General features: G+C 31.9%; 1 pseudogene; it reads right to left on the minus strand.

Annotated features, from left to right (window-relative positions):
• Positions 1–9,686, minus strand: part of LOC103609459 — a 12,050-nt pseudogene that overhangs the window by 1,367 nt on the left and 997 nt on the right.

Here is a 9,686-nt window from a genome sequence, read left to right on the forward strand (position 1 = left end):
TTTTTTTAAAAAAATTAAACAAGTAAATAAAATTCTCATTTTTACCAGGACATGAAAGACATAACTTACTTAAAGTCAGCTTCTCGTTGAGCCCAGTATTGAGTAAACTCCTGGGTAACTTCTTCTCGAATTTTAAATTCCAATGTTAACTTTTCTTTTTTTTTCATTTATCAGGTTTTTTTTCAAGTCTTCTATTAAATCCAACAGTTTCTAAAATATGTAAATGTTAAAATTCTTATGAAAGAATAAATATATCGCAAAAGAAATACCATCCAACTGTTCAAAAAATAAAACTTTTCATTTAGTCAATTATAATTATGCATCCTTTTTAACAGTGATAATAGTCTCACTGAAAATTATGCATTTGCAGAGATTCATTAATCTGAAAAATCAGTTGGACCTCTCCACAGTTTAGAAACAGACTTATGATAACTCAAATGTCTGTCTAGCTACACTAAGAAAAAAAGTAAAGGAAAATTTGAGCAGTTATGATTCACCAGGAACTTCTTTAGGGAGTTCCATATTTGATTTCATTTAATGCACAGAATTTTCTGTGAGCTTGTGGCATCCACATTTCATAAAAGAACCAGACATGCAGCAAATACTAAAGGTTGGTTTAAAGTGGCCTGTCAAAGTCTAAAGCCCAAGTGTTGTATAGGGCAACACAGAAGTTGCTACAAATACCCAAACACTTTCCAAAATGTCAAAAAGAGATGCTACATAAACTTATTTAATTAGGCTTTTATAACTATCCAGATGTGCGCAAGAACTCTATATAGCCTTTGAAAACACAAACGTAATCATGTAATATGGACAATGAACAAATAAATCAATTAACACCAAATATGGCCAGTATAGATTAATAATAAAATATAGCATTAAGAAAACGGCCTGATGTTCTCTAAGGTTTCTGACTAAAGTTTCTCAAAAACAAATTAATCAATAAATTCTCTCAAAGCTACAGATCTTCAGTGTCTCAACTTTATATTTAAAAATATTACTATAGATATTTCTGACTTTGAAATTCTTCTTCTAAGAATTTATACTATGAAATTCCTCTTCTAAGAATTTATACCAAGAAAATAATTATGTAACATGAAGTCAGTGTTTTGACTGTAAAATTGCTTATCACAGCAGTGTTGTTGTTTTGTGATAGTGGTTACATCTAATTAAAGAAAAAGTAAAACCCAATTCAATAACCAAAACTTAAGGGATTGGTTCAATTATGGTGCTGTCATACAGTAAGCTACTATAATCAATAATGGCAACCTATATTAATAATTCATACTTTTCACAATCAATTTGGTTTTTTGGCAGCTGGTCAATTTATTTTAAAATAAAGAAAATCATATTACAAAACAATAATGTATAATAAAAATCAATTAATGTGTGGTAAAGACAGCTTTATACTTTTCTTTTTTCACATTCGATCATATATATATATATACTACTTTCATCATTTTAAACAACTATATACTTTCCAACTGTTTAAAAAATAAATGGTAACTACTGAAGGAGTAATGTCAGAGACTTAGAGAAATCTGCATAAATATGGGAGTACAATCCCTTGGGGAACTGGTTTATTTTAATAATTTTTGATAATTATTTTTTATTACTGTTAGCATCTGATAAAGTTTTGCTTAAAAAGTTCTGGCTGGCTATTCTAGCTAAGTAAATTTAAGTGTAAATATGTTAATATCAACATATTTTATAATGATTTGAATAGTACCAATCTTCTAGTTAAAATAATAAAGCATGTAACATCTAATCATCTCTATTTTTAAAAGTCAAATATTAGACAAAATTTTAATGAATTTCTTACTTTAAAATATATCTGGTGTTATAAGCAAATATACATTTACACTGTTATCCATCATAAACTATACACTGAGTATTTTTCCCCAGTAAACTCAGAAATCTTACTAACATTTCATGTTTAACCAACATTACATAAAAACTTCAACTTCGATAAGACCATAACAAACTAAAACAGGACTATTAGTAGCTCCTTTTGTCACTGAGAGAAGTACTACATAGGAGAGGCCCAAGTAAACAAGGTATAATCAAATACTGACCAGATAAACTGGGACTCGTACCACATCTAAAGCTTCCATTCTTGTTTCCAAACAACATAGGTACAATAATGGCATTCAGGGACACTAAATTATTAAAATGAGTAATCATCTCTATTTTTAAAAGTCAAATATTAGACAAAATTTTAATGAATTTCTTACTTTAAAATATATCTAGTGTTATAAGCAAATATACATTTACACTGTTATCCATCATAAACTATACACTGAGTATTTTTCCCCAGTAAACTCAGAAATCTTACTAACATTTCATGTTTAACCAACATTACATAAAAACTTCAACTTCGATAAGACCATAACAAACTAAAACAGGACTATTAGTAGCTCCTCTTGTCACTGAGAGAAGTACTACATAAGAGAGGCCAAAGTAAACAAGGTATAATCAAATACTGACCAGATAAACTGGGACTCGTACCACATCTAAAGCTTCCATTCTTGTTTCCAAACAACATAGGTACAATAATGGCATTCAGGGACACTAAATTATTAAAATGAGCGTATTTAACCCAATACGTCATCCGTTTATTTGAACATCTACAGTCCAAAAAAAATAATATGATGTGTGATATGTCAACACCATTAAAGCACCTCTGTGAACACCAATGTTTACCAATGTTCCTAGAACTCTGGCAAAAGGATTTTTACCAATGTTCCTAGAACGAACACCAATGTTTACCAATGTTCCTAGAACACTGGCAAAAGGACTCCATATAAACATATGTGGTTATTTCCAATTAATGAGAACAGGTGAATACTCTAAATTTCAGGATTAATACAATTTAAATACACATATGAGCTATATTTGGACAGAGGCTAAAAGAACCACGGTTAAATGCTATTCATTTACCATAACAATAAGATGATCAATAAATTCCTGTTTTTGAAGAAGCAGGATCATCGGTACTACGTAGATATTTTGAGTGCTTATACTTAACACTGTGAACTAAAAGTCTGATGGAATATGCTATAATCACAGAGTAAAAGGATTCTGGGGAATAAGATATTCATATGGAATCAAAGTATCATCCCACAGATGATACACTTTTATAATAATGAAAGATCTGAAATACTGTACCTTAATCAAGTGAGCAAAACTTAGCAACTCCAAGAATGGAGGAATCATATGTGATGTGATGCAATGGTAAACTTTACAACTTCACCTATATAATATGCTTGCCTAAATTGTTAAACCTAAATCATGAGAAAATAATCAGACAAATCTAGATTGGGGGTATTCTACAAGACAACTAGTCTCCACTTTTCAAAAATGTCAATGCTAGATTAAAAGTGACTGAAAAACACTGATAATCAAAAGCAGTATGTTAAGTCTGGATGTAAATAAAAACTAAATACTTATAAAGAACATATTGGGACCACTGGAGAAATTTCAATATGGATGGTATAAAAGGTTTTATTATTCTATCAATGTTAAATTTCTTGGGTATGAAAATGGTTTTGTGATCATGAAGAAAATGCCCATGTTCTCAGAAAGTATATGCTGAAATATTTAGTTGTAAGGTATCATTATGTCTGCATCTTGTTTTCAAATGGTACAGGACAAAACATGTAAATTCATATACTCATAAAATGGTAACAACTGGCAAATCCAGGGGAAGGATAAATGAGTGTTCATTGTGCTAGACTTTCTGCAGGTTTGAAATTTTTCAAAACATACAGTTGAGATACAAAATTTCAATGTTGCTGAAAGGAATGGATGAAAGGAAGCCTTCAGAATATTAAGCTTAGCACAGAAGTATGATTTCTTTATACGTACTTGGTTTTCCTTGTGGCTAACGAAAGTCTTATCTTCTTCTAATGTTCTATCTAAATCTTCATCAGTAAGTTCAGTTTCCACATTTTGTTTTTCTTCAGCTTTTTCTAGATCGTCAACTAAATCATCTTCCACCAGATCTTCTAGACTATTTTCCCATGAAATGGTGGCTGTTTTTACATTTAATATTTTATTATCCAAATTACTGTCTAGTGATACATGTTGAGAAGATTTGACAGGTCCAAATGATTTCTCTTGAGAGGAATTTAGAGTGTCTGGAACACAAACCTGTTAAAATATTCAATGTAACTTTTAAAACAGAAAAGGCAAGAACTGTCCACAAGAAAATAATTAAATTTATAAATTTGTCAAATGACAACTCCAGAGTTAAAAGAAAAACTATGCAAACATACAAAAAAAAATTATCATCCTTACATGAACATTCTGATAAGAAAAAAGCTACTTACACATGCAAACAACAGGTAAATCTACCTTCTCAGGTTAAGTTCTTAGCATTATTCCTAGCAGGGGGCTTTCTGATTATCCAAAAGCATTAATTGAACCAGATGGATGGCAGAGCAGACAATTCATTCCAAGAATACTCATAAATGTATAACTTATGTTTATTATTAACACTTATAACTAAAAGTCATTTTAATCCTACAGGGGCAACTTTCAATATTTTATCATGTATTCCTACATGGTCAAATACTTACATTTTTAATTTTCAATTATTTCCTATTTTTATAGTAAGTACAAAATACATTATTTATTTCAAGAAAATTCATTAATATTCTAATAGCAGGCTTAACAAATTCTGCAGAAGTTTGAATATACTTACCTTTTGTACAATGGCTGAGAACTTCAGTACACTGAGTGTTTCATCATAGGCAAAGCAACATTGGCTGATACTGACAATCATACATATTTTCCCTTTACCATTAAAAAACTTTGAAAATAGTGAGTCAGTTTACTTTCCCGGAAAGGCACATGCTGTTGAAACCTATGGAAAAAATTTTCAAAAAAAATGTTAAAACAAATTTCATGAAACCAGGATGCTGATAAATATTACAAAGAAATAATTAATCCAGCTACCGTGGACTTCAGCTTTAGGTTAGTGATTAGTTCTGCTTATTACAGTTCCTTTCTGTTTATTTGTTTTCTTTAAATACCACTACTGATAATAATAATACTAACAATAATACAGTAGACAAAATGTAAAGAAAAATCACATTTAACTGGGTTGTGTTTCCTAGTAAAAAACAATTATAAAATAGTTGCCATGAAAACCTTAAGTGTAAATGGTGAAGACTGATTTAACATTTACTAAGCATGAAATGCTAATTAATACAAAATTCTATCATATCTAGAAGAACACTCACAATGCATTAGTAACAATAAAGTGGTTTTAGATGCTAAACCAGTATTGTGAGAAGTTTACTGTCTAAAGTGTCTGTTGGTGTATAATTGCTAAGGAAAACATTGAATTTACTTGATGAGTCACTGATATCAACTAACTTTTTATTTTTTCATATCTTTTTATCTAAGATCGCTAAAGTTCTTTAATCATAGTCCATATAGTCATTACATAAGAAACAGGTTAAAAAACCAAAAAAAAGAACTTTCTAAAAACAACAAAGTTGAAAGTTTAAATATCATAGCTCTTAATATGTTAATAACACTTTCAGCAGCACTTACTTTGACTTTTCACTGTTCTTCAAAACATTAATACACTTCCCCAGAGTCAGTAAAGAAGTATTGATGTTCCCAGTCTCTCTTAACCTTTCACCTTCATTCTGTGTCTTCACGCTTCGTTCTGAACCAGCAAGATCGCATAAAGACAATCTAAGTTAACCAAAAAGAAAAAAAAAATTACTTTAAAAGTTCTTCAAAGCAATTCAAAATAATAACTTAAGTAATGCTCAACTTACTCACTGACTCAAATTAGCCGAGAAATTTCAGAATCTTCAATTTGTAATATTCTAATGATGAATATGCTGTGACTAAAAGAAATACATAAAGATCAAATGTTATCTTTACATTTTTTAAATAGGGAAACTTTTTTAATTGGAAATTGACAACATACAATTGTATAAATCTAATTAACTTATAAATACAATGTGGAATAAAGAAATCAAGCTACTTAACATATCATATCATCACCTCAAATACTTAACTTTTTATGGTGAGAACATTTGAAATATACTCTTAGCAATTTTGAAATGTGCAATACTCTGTTATTAACTACATCTACCACACTGTGCAACAGAACTTAAAAAAAAAAAAGAAAAATATATTTCTCCAGTCCAAGATTTTGTACCCTTTGGGCCGGCCCAGTGGTGCACTGCTGCAGTGCGCTGCTTGGGAGTGCAGTGGCGCTCCCGCCGAGGGTTCGGATCCCACATACAGACCGGTTCCTGCTCACTGGCTGGGCGAGGTGCGGGTGCAGCGCCGGGGTTTGCGATCCCGTTGCTGGTCCTGGTCCGGTACGGGCACGACACTGAGGGTTGCAATCCGTTGCCGGACATGAAAAGAGACAAAAAGGAAAAAAAAAAAAAAAAGATTTTGTACCCTTTGACCATCAACTCTCCATTTTCTATTCTAAATAGAAAAGAAAAACATCTAAGTTGACCTCTATTTATACTCTAATATTAGCTATGATCCACCACTGCATTTTCCAACTAGCTGCCAGATATTTCAACCCAGTGTTCTACTGTCACCTACATATCCAACTACTGAAAATCGTATTTTATCTTTTGCCTAGTCCCCAATCCCTTAAACCTTCTCCTCTTGACACTACAACTTCTATTAATGGAATCATTTATAATAAAGTCTCAATTTGCTCACAAAAATTGTATCATTAAACTGCTCTATATACAGTTAATATTCTTTAAATATATACCTAAATCAAAGCACAAATTTGACCTAAATATGGGTTTATTGGGATTATATATCATCCCATGCCCAAATGAGTAAGGGAACAGGGCTCTTTCTCCCCGAACAGAAAGCCTGTTTTAAATATCTCACTGCTTAAACTTACTTCCTTTGTCTCCTATCCCTCAATCCCTTCCATCAAAAGCATCCTTCCTTAACCCCTTGAGATTATGGCCTAACTCAGTATGCATATAGTACTCATTCGGTAAGTGGGAAAGACACAGACAAAAGGTCACAATTACAGGCAGCTCCAAAAATACTGAGCTTAGGTATTGACAAAAAGAAAGTAAAAATACCTCAGATACTTCTTGCAAAGTAGCAAACCTAAGGTTAGGATAAGAAATAGTATTGATAATATCATGCTCTTAACTTAGTTAGTGCTCTTAACTTTACAGAATGCTTTTATGCCTATGAATTCATTTAACACATCAGAGAACCTCCTGCTCACTTCAATCTAAAATTACTTGTATTTATATGAGCACGAAGGGCTAGCAAACAGAGCGTGGTGTTGGGCCAGCCCGGTGGCGCACTGGCTTGGGAAGCGCGGCAGCGCTCCCGTCCGAGGGTTCGGATCCCACATACAGACCGGCTCCCGCTCACTGGCTGAGCGAGGCGCGGGAGCAACACCGAGGCTTGCGATCCCGTTGCCGGTCCCCGGTCCGGTACAGGGGCAACACTGAGGGTTGCGATCCGTTGCTGGACACGGAAAAAAAAGACAAAAGACAAAAAATAAAATAAAATAAAATAAAAAAAATAAAATTACTTGTATTTAAATTAGCACGAAGGGCTAGCAAACAGAGCGTGGTGTTGGTAACACCAAGGTCAGTATTTGGATCCCTGTACCAGCCTGCCACCAAATATAAAAAGAAAAAGAAAAAATAGTACAGAATTCCATGGGTGCTTCAGGCTAACTTCAAAGGATTTCCTCCACACCTTCTACTGGAAGTGTTGTTCAGTTTTGTGAAGGCTACACTCTGGTGCTTTATTCCTAGTTTTAAAAGTCTATATGCTTCTTTGGAATCAGTCACTTGAATCCATTGTAAATCCTGAAAAAATAAAGAGAATACATATCAATTTATAAAACCACAGGATTTGTTCTACAATGTAATGTCTTTGAAGATCTTTTCCCAGCAACATATAATGAAATCTTTCTTCTAATAAAACATCCTAGCTGGAGTCAATTCAACTATTAAATATTCCACAAAAGAAGAGGTACAGAAGAGGAGAGTACAACAATGTTCCAGTATTTAAGTTATATAAACACACAAAGTAAATGTTCTTCCACAGAGTCTGCCAAAGGAATAATTAAAAACAGGTACAATTCCTTAGAATTCGGCATTCAGAAAAAAAGAGAGAGAAAGAGAAACAAAACACAGTACATATAAAATCTATTTTTTATTACCCATCTATGAGACATTGCAGATTGCAATTTATTAGTGAATCATGAAAACAAATTTACTGAATTACAACCAGCATTTTATAAAAATAGAATATAGAAAACATCACGGTGCATTCCTTATAATAAGAATAGATATTAAACACAAAACTTTTGAGTTGCAAATGTTATAAGTGCATATATATACATATGTAGATCCTGGGTCATGATGTTACTAACATGTACTTCCTACTTTGAGTAATGGTTTTAAGATATTGGAAAAACAACATTATGAAAAAGCATGGCAACATTTCATAACTCCAAAATTTGGATACTGTTACAAAGTACCAGAATAATGTGAATATCAACAAACACAGCTTTTCCAACAGCAAGAATCCAATCAATAATACTCAAGCAAACATACCAAATTAGAGCCTTTTATATTTGAGTTTAATAAACATACTAAAACATACTTCCAAAGCACAAATTTCTCTTATTCTACTGATATTAATAGTTAGTATAAAAATTTGCTATTTGCTATTTGCTTTCCTATAGCTATCACAAAGCCTAGAAGGAAATTTTGGAGCAAGAAAATAAACATATTCATTAGCGTACCTTTTGTAAAAGAATATCCCTTTACATCTTGGGAAAGGCGCAGCATCTTTCTCTTTTGGAGCTTAGATGATAGAGGAACAAACAAGTCAGAAATACATTCATTGTAAATCTCAAAGAAAGAAACCCACACAGAAAATTTTATACTATTATCCATATCCAAGCTAGCTTGTTCACAATCTTTCACGGATTCTTCAGACTCTGGGATATTCAAAGAGTTTGTTAAACTTCTTGCAAAAGAAAGAAAGAAAGACACGGCAATCATAAAATTAAGTAATTGACCAAAAATAAGACAAAAGTCCAAATAAAGACTACTGGACTTGAAATACCAAGTATCCTTAATCTTTTGACCATGTGTGTTAAACACTTTTTAGAACAAAGCAAGATGTAAATAATATTTGGATTGACCAAAATTTGGCTTATTCTATCCTTCCTTTCTTCTTAAAAATATGCTGATGAACCAAAAAGAAATTAAATGCAAAGGACAAAAACCCAAGAGTGCCTCTTGAACTCAATACTAAAGTTATAACCAATGAAAGGGATGTCTGTGATATTTAATCCAAATGAAATTTAACAGTGACTGACACTTCTTTAGTGTCAGTAGGTATCATTTTCCAGGTTATTACTGTACCATTAAGGAAATAAATCACTAGGAGTGATTTACATATTAAAAGCTTTTCAAATGTATTTCAAGTGATCAACATATTAAAGATAAGTGAGAAAGAAAACCTTACCATAAAGAGATTCATTACTGTCATTATGCATAGCAACCTAAAAAAAAAAATTTTTTTAAAGTTAAAATATATTTTAGTGAATGTTAAATAATCAAGATGTTAATTACCTATCCAAATAAGTCATCAAACAAATCACCTTTCATCCACTTAATTCTGTGACCTGTTTA

The sequence above is a fragment of the Galeopterus variegatus genome, unplaced genomic scaffold, assembly GCF_000696425.1.
Source record: "Galeopterus variegatus unplaced genomic scaffold, G_variegatus-3.0.2 Scaffold9632, whole genome shotgun sequence".
Classification (NCBI taxonomy): domain Eukaryota; kingdom Metazoa; phylum Chordata; class Mammalia; order Dermoptera; family Cynocephalidae; genus Galeopterus; species Galeopterus variegatus.